The sequence below is a fragment of the Protopterus annectens genome, chromosome 13.part0 (genome assembly GCF_019279795.1).
Source record: "Protopterus annectens isolate FY-2018-M chromosome 13.part0, PAN1.0, whole genome shotgun sequence".
NCBI lineage: Eukaryota > Metazoa > Chordata > Ceratodontiformes > Protopteridae > Protopterus > Protopterus annectens.
In genome coordinates, this window is record NC_056747.1 from 665,273,973 (window position 1) to 665,289,127 (window position 15,155).

The following is a 15,155-nucleotide window of genomic DNA, read 5'->3' on the forward strand; positions in this document are numbered from 1 at the left end:
ATGCATTAGATTAATCTTTGTCAAGCTCCAGCAGCAGGAACAAAAAGGTCAGAACTCCTAACTTAAGCATCTTAAGTGGTCGCGTTATAGGAACATTTCATTGATGACTGTGGTCCCAAAGGAAGACCTGGTCCTTTAGATCACTTCAAACCTGTAATGTTTACGTTTGTGGGAAAACAGGATGAAGTTTTAAGTTTACCACACCTGCCCTTTACCAACTGTGAAAACAGAATATCCTTGTTCAGCCTGCCTCTAGGTTATTCATGTACAAAATATAATGGGTAAACTCTACCATAGGAATGTAAGGCTAGGCTACTTAAGATCCTCACAGATCAATATCCTAGCAAGCACCTATGAAACTGCAGGTTGTGTAAATGCTGCCAAAAGGTAAACTGTGGATGAAGGCACAGGTCATGTGGAATCAGCTTTAGGACAGCCCAGACTTTTGAACATATGCCATAACAGAAAACAATGCAGTCAGAAATCCCCTGGACAGACACTATTTAGTACCTTGCTTGTCTTCATACCCTCTGGCAAAAGGAATGGACACACCCACTAATCTCTCTTTAAAGATTAGTCCTATCTACATAGTAACTGAGCTCTGTTGATACACATGCAATAAAGGAGATGAAGTCATTCATTTTTCAGTAACTCGTTTATTTGGCTGCTGCATTTTTGTTGAAAAGGTTAGTCAAACTATGCATGATCTACTTACTGGGAGAACTGAAACAGGACTCGTACTAACTACGGGTAATTTGGCGTAGAAAAAAACTCCCTTAGTTTCCTCTTGCCAGGCATGTTCCTGGGAGTGTCACAGAGAAGAGTGCAACAGAGCTGCAGAAAGAAGACAACTAATAGTTCGGCTACAGTTTCTGTGTCTGAGAATGTTACTAAATCAGAAAAGGGTAGCTTACCAGGGACCATTTAGAAGACAGTTACTTACAAGAGACTGAAAAAAGTTCTTTCACAACAAAGACAGTATGACTGAGACTATGCTTTCAAAAGAGAGAACCAGGGTGTTGCAGTATGACTCTTGTTTCATTCACAGATATCATGTGAAGGTAAAGTGCAATTTGCTACCATTTAAAAGAAATCAGGATTAGAGAAAATGGGTACTAAAGTGGAGGTACAACTATGGTGCAGCACGTCTTCACCATTCCTACACATTCTACACTTCAGTAGTATCATGTCCTGCAAATGATGAAAGGCTGTGTGCTGGTTTCTGCTGGTAGCCCCTACCTGGCTGTGCAAAGTAAATGCTCTGAATGTTTCTTCCTGTCCTTAGAAGTATACAAAAGCACATTCCTGAGCAGAAACAGAACTTCCTACAAATAGCCCCCAAGATGGAAGTGCAAAGCATTTCAAGTCTGCATCTTTAGTTAAGCCCGCAAGTATAAACGCACACGTCTGTATTATTTATTTATTTTACATTTGTTGACTGGGTTTGTCTGACTGGGCTGAGACGACCCTTTTTCAGTGGAGAAAAGCTCCACAATTGACAGTTAAATAAATAATACAAGGAAAAAATATTTACACAAAAATTAGCAGATTCAGGTTGGAAGATAAAAGTTGAGCATCATAAATAACATCAAGGCTTACATTTAACTAGGATATAAACAGAAAAAACAGTATACGGTAGTAGAATATATGCAAGTATGTGGTCGCAGTTTGTAAAGCATCCTATAGATAGGATATGAGATCAGAGAAATTACTTATTTATTTTACATTTGTTGACCGGGTTTATCTGACTGAGCTTAGTAGCCCTTTTTCAGCGGAGGCCCAAAGAGAAAAGCTCTGACATTGTTTAATAAAACTTAACATACAGAGTAACAGACAATGAGTTGTCACAATACCCACAATAATACAGAAAAATAGCATAACGTATACAAAAAATTACAAGAATAGTTAGAGTAATAAGTAGGAGTAAGAAATGGAAAAGTGATAGTAGTTTATAGGAGGAGAAAAGAGAAAGAGCTAGTGGAGAGAAAGCAGAGATTTGAGGTAGGTTTAAGGAGGATGATTACACTGGCAGATTCATTTATTTTGTAGGTAATGTTTAGCAGCAGTTTTAAATTGTTTTGGTTGTGCAAGTGACCTAATTCCAAGAGGAAGTCTGTTCCAAGCCTTGGTGGGAATTAAAGCTGTAGAGATTATGGCCAATTTTAGTTTTGGGTTTGTAGGTTTGCAAAAGGCCTTGATTGGAACTACGGAGGGATTTTGTTGGAGTACAGTGGGAATTTGGGGATGAGAGAGCTGGGCAGTAGGAGGGTTTGTAGAGTATAGAGTGGACGATCTGAGAATGATTAAGTAAGAGCAAGTTAGGTAATTCAAGCCAGTTTATTTCCTTCAGCGACATACAGTGATGGGACTTATATGTATAGAGTGACGAATTTAGCTACTTTGTTGTACGTTTTTTCTAATTTGGCTAGCAGTCCAGTGTTAAGGTTGGTTAGGATTTGAGAACTGAAGAGTAGAGTGGGTAAGAGGAAAGAGTTGGATAGACTTAGTTTAGCTTTTTTGGTGAGAAATTTCTTGTTACAATACAGAACGCCTAGCTTCTGATGTGTTTTCCTGATGCAATTATTGATGTGTAGAGGTCAAACTTTAAGTGGTCGTCAATAGTAACACCTAAAAGTTTTGTGCTGGTGTCAACCTGTACTGGGGTGTTGCTTAGAGGCATTGTTGAGAAGGAGGTTTTGATATAGTTAAGGTTTTTGGGGAGAAAGAGTAATAGTTTAGTTTTTTGGGGGGTTGAGAATAAGTTGGTTACTAGATAGCCAGTTTTCTACCGAGTTGAAGGAGATCTGTGTAGCTGAGATAAGTTCAGTTGGAGAGTCAGCAATAGTAATAACTGTAGAGTCATCAGCGTACTGTACCAGAGATGATTCAGGATAGGAAGAGGAGAGAAGGTTAGTGAAGATATTGAAAAGTAGTGGGACAAGGATGGAGCCTTGTGGAACACCCATTTTAACAGGGAGAAGGGGGGGAGTGGGCTGTGAGCCATTTAACGACTGCTAGCAGTCAGAACGATAACTGTCAAACCATGAAATAGTTGCAGGAGAGAAATTTAGGTTTGTAAATATGTGCAGAAGAGGATGAGAAACTGTATCCAAGGCTTTAGAGAGGTCTAAGAAAAGACAAGAAATTAATTTATCTTTTATCTGTTATAAATCTTTAGGATAGAGGCTAGGAAATACTTATATTAATAGGGTAAGAGAGTTTTAAAGATCATATTGAACAGTATATTGAATAGTATAATAGATCTAAACATCATTTGGAAAGGATAGATAGCCCTCAGTGACAGATGAATGAGTGAGTAGATAAATATGTCTTTTAAGTGCAGGGAGTGAGGTAGGAAGGAGAGGAATGAATTTACTTGGGATGAGTACAGTAGCATGTTCAGCAATTTTTTAAGTAGTCTTTAGTGGCAGATTTAAATTCCTTGTTGAAGTCTTCTAATGTCCAGTGGTAATTTGTTCCAAGAAATGGAGGGATAGTAGCTGTATAGGTTACCACCAATTTTAGTGTTGGGTTTACAGATTTGGAGTAGGTCCTGATCAGAGCTTTGTAGAGCTCTGTTAGGAGTATAGTAGGAGTTTAGAGCAGACAAAAGGAAGGTTATTCTAGTATGGAGTGAATAATTTGGAGCTGCGAGAGAAGATGCTGATGAAGGAGTTCAAGCCAGTCTAAGTGTTTTAGGGATAGACCGTGATTAATGCTGTTACTGTGATTTACAGCAAATCTGGATATTTTATTATATGTAGTTTCTAACTTGGGTAGTAGAGAGGTTTGAAGGTTGGTGAGAATATGACAGATGTACAATAGGCTTGGAAGAAAGTAGGCATGAGAGAGAGAGACTTTGGCTTTGTTAGAGGGGAACTTTTTATTTCTGTATAGTAGTCCAATTCTTTGACAGGTGTTCTTAATGCAATTATTAACATGTAAATCAAATTTGAGTTGGTAATCTATCATGACCTCAAGTAATTTTATATTAGGTTCGGCTGTGATAGGGGTTTTGTTAAGAGAGGATAGAAAAGGGTGGATTTGAGGTGGGACTGGTTTTTGGGCAGGAAAAGTAACAGTTTGTTTTTTTTAGGATTTAGAATTAGCTGGTTGTTAGAGAGCCAGGTTTCAACTGAGTTGAAGGATTTCTGAGTCATGAAATGTAAGTCAGGGAGAAAGTCTGCAGTGGTGATGACTGTACAGCCATCTGCATATTGGATGAGAGTTGACTGAGGACAGGTATAGAAGTAGGTCAGTAGTGATACTGAAAAGAAGTGCACCTAAGAAGGATCTTTGGGGAACACCCATTTTGATAGGGAGAGGAGAAGAGAGGGCAGAGAGCCATTTTACAGACTGCAGTCAGTCTGTGAAGTAACTGGAAAACCAAGCAATTATAGAGGTTCTGAAGTTTAGGTTAGCAGGTTTGTCCAAAAGAAAGTTGAGAGATTGTATCAAATGCTTTAGAGAGATCAAGGAGTAAGCATAACACTAGCTTATTATTAATCTCTATCCAGGGAAATAGTGTTGATAAAGGATAAGAGGGCAGTGGTGGTGCTGTGTTTTGGGCAAAAGCTGTGTTGTGTGAGGGTGAGCATATTTTCATGAGCTAAGTGTTCCATGACTCGATTGTGTATGTGTTTTTCTAATATTTTAAGAGGAGTGATAAAATTGCAAATAGGTCTGAAATTAGAGATTTCTGTAGAGTTACCTCCTTTGTGTATACGGAGAGTATAGAGTTCTTTCCAGATAAAAGGGACTTTTGATTCAGTGATAGAACGATTAATCAGTATGGAAATAGGGAGGGCTAGAGTCAGCTGCAACTTGGAGGAAGTAGAGAGGTATACTATCAGCAGATTCTGAACAGGGTTTCAATTTACAAAGTAGGGACTTGATATAATTGGTAGGTACAGGCTTAAGGGAGAATGAGTTATTAGAGTTATGAATAGGGAGCAGGTCAGATGGGTTTGTTAGAATAAGAGAGGACAGGAGTTATCATGTTGCTAACAGATTCAATTACGTAAGAGTTGAAGATTGAGGCGGTTTCTTGGGGAGTATAGGTGGGATGAGGATTAAGGGATGAGGGGTTACCTGGGTGTAGTATTTGATTTACTTTGGGCTAGAATTTCTTAGGATTTTATCTCTGTGGAATAGGTTCATGTAGAAATAGTTTTTGTCTTTGTTGATATGTTTTTTTGTGAGGTTTCTGAGTTCTTTATATTTTTGTAAGTCAGCAGACAGCTTAGCTTTTACCCAGGTTTTCCACAATTTACATCTTGATCTCTTTAAGGTGCGAGTGGCATTAGTTAGCCAGGGGGATGTATAAGATTTGACACGGATTGTGTGCAAGGGGGCTACTGAGTTTAGAATATTAAGGAAGGTTGAGCTGAAAGATTGTACTGCTTCATCTAGAGGTAGACTGTTTAGAGATGTCCAGTTAATATAACAGATGAGGGTACTGAAGGCTACTGAGTTGAACATGGATAGCTTGCAACACTGGATGAATCTATGTGATCTGATGATATGAGGAGAGTAACGTAGGACTTTTAATGGGGAATGGTCACTTAAGCTGATAAAGTTTGATGGTTGTGACATTTACGTTGGGTCAGAGACTAATATCCAATCAATGAGTGAGCTAGTTTTATTTGTGTGGGTTGGTGTAGAGATTAGTTGGGTGAATCAAAAAAGGTTGATGCATGAGGTAGAAACTGGTTCACAGAACAGCAGCCAGTTTACGTCAACATCCCCTAGGAGTATAATTTCATTATGAATGTGTTATGTGATCCAGGAAAGAATATTTTCAAGTAGGGAAATGGGTATTTAACGTATTATCGCGACCAGATTTCGAAGTTGCAGTTATTCCTAAACTTATACCAAAAGTAGTTTATTCTGCAGTGGGAAAGTGTGTGTACAAAAATTTTCTTCTATCACGTTGTTTGTGAAACAGGGAGAAGAAAAAATGGCAAAACATTCCTCCTTATGGGAACGATCCTTTATCGCCGTAACTGAATGCAAGATTTGGAGAAGGCATACAGTAGCAGCTTGGCAGTAACAGCAAGTGTTCTGGCTTGCCATTAAAGTGCTTATTTACATGTGCATTTCTAAGCATTTCTTTTTGGTCTGACTTTATGTTGGGCTGAACTATGGTGTGCAATCAGTTTGTCTTTCATGCAGGGATGTCTTCTTTTTAAATAGTGTTTTTTTTTCTGTTGCTGTTATTTTTTTTATAGCAGTGCAAGCTTCTGTAACAGGCTTCACTTCAACACATACTACAATCCACGCGTTTTGTTTATGCCTTCGAATGATTTCCATATTACTGGTAACAGGTTTTCCAAAATGAGTACTGAGTAACAGTAAAGGCAATCATAACTACATTTCACTGTATATAATGGCTGCATTAATTCTTCCCTGTTCTTTTAATTTTGCATTAAGTCGTGCCTGTAAAGGAAGGTACCCAGGAAGTGAAACTGGGACATTACTCCTGTGCATGTTTGAGAACCAAGGTGATAATTTGGAGGTCAGACGCCACTTTTGACTTTCCAATAAACCCATTTCACAATAATCTCAGGAATTAGAGTAGGCTACAAATCTGGTTGGGATAATACGCAAGCACTGGGGAATGTTATTGTCAGAGGGTATATAAATGGAAGCAGCAGTAACAGTTATATGATAGTTTAGTTTAGTGTTTAGTGTTTGCCATTAGCAGTTCTGCAGGTAGAAAGGAAGGGGTTGATTTATCTAGTGTTGTGAGTGTGAGATTAGTTATACAGACAATGGCTACTCCTCCGCCTTTTTTATTTTTCCGGTCTAATCGAAATATATTATATCCTGGAGGTAGTAAGTCTATATCAGACTTTGTGGGTTTTAGCCACGTTTCATTGACGGCAATTATATTCTGGGAAGTGTTTTGATATCCAGGCATGGAATTCACTAACTTTGTTTACTATGCTTCTAATATTCCATGAGTAGAATCACAATTGATTTTGTGGGACAGTAGGATGACTTGTGAGAGGGCCAGCTGAATAATTTTCTGGGGAGAGAGTAGTGAGGCCTGAGTTAGGATGACTATCATCTGATAAGAGTAGTGTTCTGGAGATTAAGGATGTGATACAGAAGTTAGGGTAGGAAGTGACATTTGATTTTAGTTTTGTGGGGTTTGTAGGGGATGGTGGGATCTTTATTTTAGGAAAGACAAAATCTGAGGTTAAGATGGAAAGGGGAGATCCTAAAAGACTGAAGAGGATGCATGAAAGCATGTTGCTGTGTTAAAGCTGGTGACAGGAGTATAGGTGTGAGCTGGATATTGTAGGAGGTCAGAAGTAAAAGTAGGAGTAGAGGAGGGATGTAGAGTAAAGTAAAAATCATGCTGGTAAAGTAAAAGAGATGGTTTAGTGGGAGAAGGCAGGGATAGATGGGAAATATTAAGTTAAGGATAACTCAAGTGGTTTAAATATTAGAAAGAGACAAAGGATGCTACAAGCAAAAAGCAAAGGAACAAGTGAGTGTAGGTAGTACACAGCAAGTGGGCTAATACGATGGGAGGATTTAGTGACTGGAGTAGTTTAGCATGCAGGAAGGGGAGGATTGTGAGGGACATGGAAAGGAGAGCTTATGTATAAATTAAATGCTATCGGGGGTGGGTGTGAATGGGGGTAGGGGAGGTGGGTAGAGTAAGCCTGGAGCGTAGTGGAGGAAGAATGGAGCGGGAAGAATCTTGGTCGAGAGAGAGACTGCAGCAAAGAAAAAAAGACAATCAGTAAGTCAGATAGCCAAAACAGTGAAGCTCTTAACTAATGTTAGCACTCATTCATGGGGAATCTAGGGAGATCCTACACATGAAGTGAGTCCGTGTATGTGTCCAGCTCTTTGGCGCAGATGGCAAGGTACGAAAATTGCAAGACAGAGACAATGTCTTTAGTATACCTAGTAGCCACTTGGCTAGAAAAAGCAAGGGTATAGTTAAGAGACTGGGCATTAAGTAAGAGGAAACAGAATCCTTTAAAGATAAAAGTACAGTAAATTGGTCCCAAAAAAAACGTGAGTACTACCTGAGTTTTTTAAAGCTGGAGAGTGGATGGGGGAGACCAACCAAGCGAGGAGTGCACACCATTAAAATAAAAACACTAAAATGAATCAGAAAACAACAGTATGTATTTCTTAGGGAAGGTAACATACTTTCTTGACTTTTAGACAGAGACAGACTGCGGCATAGAAAAAAGGCAACCAGCAAGTCAGGTAAACAAAACAGTGAAGCTCTTAACTATTGTAGCACTCATTCATGGGCAATCTGGTGAGATCCAACACACGGAATGATTCCGTGTATGTGTCCAGCTCTTTAGAGCAGTCGGCAAGGTAGGAGAATTGCAAGATAGATCCAAAGCCTTTAGTATACCTAGTTGCCACTTGGCTAGAAAAAGCGAGGGTATAGTTAAGAGAGTATGGATTAAGTACGAGGGAAACAGAAGCCTTTAAAGATAAAGGCACGGTAAGTTGGTCCCGAATAAAATGGAAGTACTACCTGAGTTTATTAAAGCTGGAGAGTGGAGGGGGGAGACCGACCAAGCGGAGAGTGCACTCCACTAAAATAAAAACAGTGAAATTAATCAGAAAACAATGGTTATATACTCCTTAGGGAAGGAAATATGCTTTCTTGATGTTAATGGCCAAAGACGCTGAGTTTCCCGACTGTACAAAACACACTGGATGAAGTAGGTTGGGTGCAGTAGGAAACATCAAAAATTCAGTGGCAGGGGCAGCTGGAAAAAGCAGAAAAGAGAAACTAGAGAGGCTAGAGCTAGTAGTAGAGATACAATACTCACATTTGAAATAGCTACAGGGATTAATTTCACTTATTAAGACTACGGTGAATCAGTAGTCTTCCTATATAACAGCAGAATAACTCATGGACTAAATAGCAATCGAGCATAAATCTTCTAGGCATAAAGATCAACAGCAAGTTAAGCAACAATTGTATACAGGCATAAAGTAAGTAGTGTGACTACAGCAGGTTTTGCTACAAAGCTAAAAATCAGACATAGGATAGTAGTTTAAAAGCCAATTTCACAGGATACAAGTTTCAGATGGGCAAAAACAACAACACTGTAAAAACAGCCCTAGTCAGTTCATGTTAGCTACACGATGTAAATAGATAATCTACTTTAATAATATGACCTTGGAAGTACAGCTAACATTAAGGAAAATACCAAAACAGCTGTAGTACATTAGAGTTATATAGACCAGCTACTTAACTCGAACAACATATAAGGACTGCATATCACAGCAACAAAGACAAAGGTGACAATCAGTACCAAGCCACCACAATAACTGCTAGCAAGCTGAAACTAACAGAACAATGGATTTTCGTAAAACAGCTTAACAAATCGACTAGTAATTGAAATTCATGTAGATATCATTAGCAAAGTCAGGCAAAGGCTAATATTTCTTGTACATCAAATAGGTAAAATAAAAAGACATTTACAGTGGTGATACTCCTCGATAGGGAGGTAGGAAGAGTTACGTGAATACTGTGTAATTTGAAAATGGCACCATTTGGGCAACCAGTATTTATAACCTTGTGTTCGCCATGGGAAGGGGAGGGTCTCAGTGAGTAGCACCAGACAGTTCCAAATGCTCACAGTAGCACTAGAATTCTGGTCAAGCGACAGACTATGGCAAAGAAAAAAGACAATCAGTAAGTCAGGTAGCCAAAACAGCGAAGCTCTTTTAACTAATGTTAGCACTCATTCATGGGCAGTCTAGTGAGATCCTATACACGAGATGAGTCCATGTATATGTCCAGCTCTTTGGAGCTGATGACAAGGTAGGAAAACTGCAAGATATAGCCAAAGCCTTTAGTATAGCTAGTAGCCACTTGGCTAGAAAAAGTGAGGGTATAGTTAAGAGAGTGGGCTAGAAAAAGTGAGGGTATAGCTAAGAGAGTGGGGATTAAGAAACAGGGAAACAGAAGCCTTTAAAGATAAAGGCAGAGTAAATTGGTCCCGAGAAAAAACAGGAGTACTACTTGAGTTTAGTAAAGCTGGAGAGTGGAGGGGGGAGCCTAGTGGGAGACCGACCAAGTGGGAAGTGCAAGCCACTAAAATAAAAACAGTTAAATCAATCAGAAGACAACAGTATGCATTCCTTAGGGAAGGAAACATACTTTCTTGACTTTAATGGCCAAAGACACAGAGTTTTCAGACTGCACAAAAAAAACACTGGATGAAGTAGGCTGGGTGCAGTAGGGAGCATCAAAGATTCAATGACAGGATCAGTTTCTTGACTTTAAATGGCCAAGGATGCAGAGTTTCCAGACAAAAAAAAAAAAAAAAAAAACACTGGATGAAGTAGGTTGGGTGTATTGAAGATTCAGTGGCAGGGGCAGTTTTTTTACTTTAATGGCCAAAGGCGCAGAGTTTCCTAACTGTAGAAAAAAAAATGCTGGATGAAGTAGGTTGGGTGCGGTAGAGAGCGTCAAAGATTCAGTGGCAGGGGTAGAGTGACAGAGATCCTCACTAGGGAGGTAAGAAGAGTTACGGGAATACTGTGTAATTTGAAAACATATAGAAAAGTTGTTTACTATCAAAACTTGGAAACTGTATTGGTCGACCAGCATGTGGTCGACTTGCAGTTTCCAAGTTAGCAGAATGTTGAACCAAAATCAATTGACTACACTACAGCGAATGGATAGCGTAGGTCAATAACTTGGGTTCGACATTGTGCATGGAGGTTGCAGTTCAGTGAGGAACAGGAAATTAGCCCATTTTCTCACTGTAGTGCGATCTCAGTTTGTATATTTAATGTGCAGGGGTGGGGGGGTGCAACCCCCCTGCAAAATAGTAGAATTAACGTACCATTGACTGTAGAATTCAACGCTACGTTGTGTATAGCAGGAGGTGAGTGACATTACCTCCTGATTTGTCTAATACATCAAACCATGGTGGTCGATGTATTCATTTTTGCGTGGGTTTACTTTTTGGCATTTCAGATTCAGCATTTCAGGTCGACATTTTAAATGGTTGACAGAAGCCGATTTGAAATTCCAATAGCAAATCTAGAAAAGTATAGAAGTTGAAGTAATGAATCTTGCCTTCTCTGTCCATTAGTATGGTTTAGTTTTTGTTAGATTCATTTTCTGTGTATTTGTAGTGTAACTTGATCACAGAAGTAGACTGCATGTTTTTGCTATCAATTTAATATGGGTTTAGCCGATTTTGTCTATATGATGCATCTATGCTATAAGCCAATAGTATTTTGGTGCCAGTATTGTGAAGGTCTTCATTTTGATGTGTCTATAACCATACTAATACATACATACATACATACATACATACATACATAACTATATGCATGTTATGCATATACTGGAGAGTTTGCCTCTCAGCTGTAAGGCACAGTGAGCTACTATAGATTTTTGGCTGCTGCCTGTTTCATCTGCTACATACATCTCACCTCTAACTTCTGCCTACATTCTCCCACCTGTGCTGGCCTAGATCTATCTTCTTTAGCAGCCTCATTCTGCTATTTGATTCACTGTCCTTTTCTATTTCCCAATGATACGATCTTCACAATTTTTCGTCTTAATACTTCCAACTTTTTGCTGTTAGTTTTTAACACTGCCACTGCTACTGTTGTGTCCTAGTCTCTTAAGGCATTTTTATGTACCTTTTGCTAATGTTGTTTGTTTTCCTGCGGGACTCATTTGATCCCATTCAGCATTGCTCCCCACCCCATCCCCATTCCAACCCAAACAGGACATCACTTCCTTTATTCTGGCCCTACTCCTCCCTAACCAAATTCCAACTTATCACAAGGCCCCAACTCCTCCCACCTGCAGCAACATAACAAGCTCACAGATAACCACTCATAGGCTCTCACTCCTCCCAACCACAGAAAATGCATCTGCCTCATCTGCTTTTCATACAATTACATGCACCTAAATTCATTATTGTGGCCTTGGTGATTTCCTGCTCCTTATACATTTTGACTGACTTCAAATATCATAGCTATGCCTCCATTTCCTCTCTCATTATTACAAAATTAGAATGAACTAATAATGAACAGAAGTAAGTAGAGAAGATTTGTCTTAACTTCACCTCTGCCTTTCTCCACTACATACTATACTTCACCCTTTCCTCTTCTCTATAAACACCGAAATTTCAAATGTTTCTCCAAGAATCAGGCCTTCTTCGGCTGCTACTAGCATCCTATCACAGTATACTTCCACCTCTATACATCTTTCCTACTGCAGTTTACTCGGCACACTATGAAATCATGAGTAGCTATACCAATAGGTCTCCTTCTCTTTTAAGCCCTCACCTTGTCTTTATTTAAGCACAAAATACTTCACTACTACTGTTCTACTAAAAAAAAATTAATGTCATGATTTTGAAGGGACCTGTAGGAGTTTAACTCTCAAAAATCTCAGTGTGGTGATGTCCACCCCAACCCAGGCCCCGAAAACTCACCAAATAATCTAAATAGCAAAGAACCATCCCTGCAAATTAACTTATCCTCCTTCATCTACCACCTCAAACTATACCTCTTCCCAGCCGTCCTGTCCTATCATTAAATAATTACCGAATCACACTAATAAAACTAACACATCATACTGTTCACCCCATCAATCTCCCATTGGTCTTCCAAAAAAACTTAATATTGAACTACCAACCTCGATATCATTTGTAACAAAAAAGAAAGAACTACATGCCTTGATATCACAGCATAACCCTGATGTTCTTGCTATTTTAGAAACCTGGCTTAAGCCTAACATTAAAGATTTTGAACTACTCCCTGTAGGCTACAGTATTATCAGAGGTAATAGATCCCACAAGGAAGAAAGAAGAGTAACCTTAATTTACCCACGTTCATACAGTCTCTCTTTACTTACACCATATTCCAAAATGCAGAAATACTAGTATCACTGCTAAAGCTTAAAAATAAAAACAGCTATGTTTTGTTACAGTCTATCTCGCAGCTGGAAATAATATAACAACTTTAGAAGAAATGCCCTCCTGGACAACGGACTATAATCATACTAGGAGATGTAAACACTGACTGGCAAAACCTTATATCAGACTTTTCCCTCAGCTAGTATAAACCTTTACAGTTACGCACAGCTTCTCAAAATGCACACACACTACATTTAATAACACCAACAGAAAAGATACAATTCTAGACTGGCTACTGATCTCTGACTCTAGTAAATTTATAACATCTGGAAACTACCCAAACTGACTTAGTGACTACCTTCCAGTGTGTACCCATACATGTACCCATAAACATACCACCCACCAACCTAACACTCAACAATTTAAAAAAAAAAAGGGAGAAGAAATCTTTCTAAAGTTAATATAAACTCTTTCTATGCACTGAAAGCCTTTAATTGGTCTGTCCTAAAACGTCTTCCACCCAACAGGGCAGTCAATACTTTTAATACCTTATTCTTTAATACTTTAAACAGCCATGCCCCACTCAGAAAAAAAAAAAGAGTGAAAACTAACCTTGTACAGTGGCTCACTACATAGACAAAAATGGCAATGTCTAACAAAGACAAAGCTTGGGCAAGAATGGCTTAAATTTAAAACTCCTTGTAACCTACAACTTTAAATATAGAGAACTGTGCAATCTGAGTAAAAACAAGTTGACAGAGTAAAAAAAAGCAATATTACAACCATATACAACTTAAACATAAAAATAATCCAAAAAAATTCTGAACATCAATATGTAAGCTGTTACTTCCAAACAAAGAAACCACCCCTTCTCATAATACCTGTCAACTAGAAATGTCAGCCTTATTCAATACCTACTTCATAGAAAGCATTACCTCCCTAATTAAAAACTCTTCACCCTAATCATGTGCTTCTACCGGCTTCTATCACTCCTTTAGTAATGCACAACCCTAGTAATTCAGCAACAGGTTAGACCAAAACCAACATTCGCCATCCACCATACACTCTAAGACTTCCTTTACTCCCCCACCCCCAGCATCCCCACCTGAGATTAATTTTCTCTCTACAGACATTGCTAGCAACTTACACGCAAGACATATCTCCACATCAATGATAAAAACTTTGTACTTAAATTCAAAACCTGTTCCACTGCAGCTGACAACCTCCCACCTGAATACCTAAACATAGCTGTCAATGCCATAGCATATCCAGTCTCCATCCTTAGCAACAGATCAGCAGCTGAATCCTATGCATCCTCACTATGGAATAAAATCCTATATTATTCCACTTCATAAAGGTGGCATCTCACAGGTGTTTACTAGGTTAATGACCACAAGGGCCTTTTTAAGCTTAGCTATGCATCTCAAATATCTGACAAGTTCTTGTACCCTTGTTAAGTATAAGCAGGGGTTTCGGAGGTAAAATATTTACAAGCAGGGGACTTAGAGATGGACCATTTACATGCTGCCTATGTCCTTTAGACACAAAGGTGCCAAATCAGGGATGAATTTCCTGTTCCCCATCCAACTGTCCAAGCTACATTTGAATTGGGTTAGGGAGTAACTCTGCTTCACATGAATGTGGAGCCTGTTTCAGAGAAGGGGTAGCCTCTGAGATACATCTCTCTCTCTCCAGCAGGTCCTATTTATTTCATAGGCAGGATTTACATCTTTAGAACAGGTAATTCTGATGCTGTTTGTTTTGCGGATATACAGGAGGCAGATCAGAGTGGGGTCTGGCAATGCCTTGTATGCCAGGCACAGATCCCCCCTCAACAGCCTGTAGGAGACAGAATACGCAAATAGGACCCTGAGGCAGTCCGCATAAGTCATTTTAGTTATGCCCTGTATTCTTTTAGTGAAGAACCTCTGTGGATGTTCCAACTGTTGGCTATGCCTGGTTAAGTACATACCAAAGGGAGTAGTGTACTCAATGACAGGTCTGATGAATGCTGAACACAGTGGAACAATGACTTCCTTGGACCTAGATGCCATACCTTTCTTTATAAGTTGTGCAAAACAGAATGATTTCCTTACTACTGTAGATATGTGATGGTCAAAGGCTAGATTACTGTCCAAGTCCCTGACTACTGGATCAACTCTTAGGGGTGTGTTGTCTATATGATAGTTAAGATGGGTGGATGACTTCCTGAAGGATACTATTATGCATTTCTTGGCATTTAGTTTTAGTCCATGGCTCTGGTACCAG

The 15,155-nt window shown here is 39.1% G+C and overlaps 1 protein-coding gene across 2 annotated transcripts in view; it reads right to left on the reverse strand.

Annotated features, from left to right (window-relative positions):
- The window catches only part of LOC122787571 (nucleotide-binding oligomerization domain-containing protein 2-like), a 326,951-nt gene that overhangs the window by 264,334 nt on the left and 47,462 nt on the right, over positions 1-15,155 (reverse strand). The window lies entirely within an intron of this gene.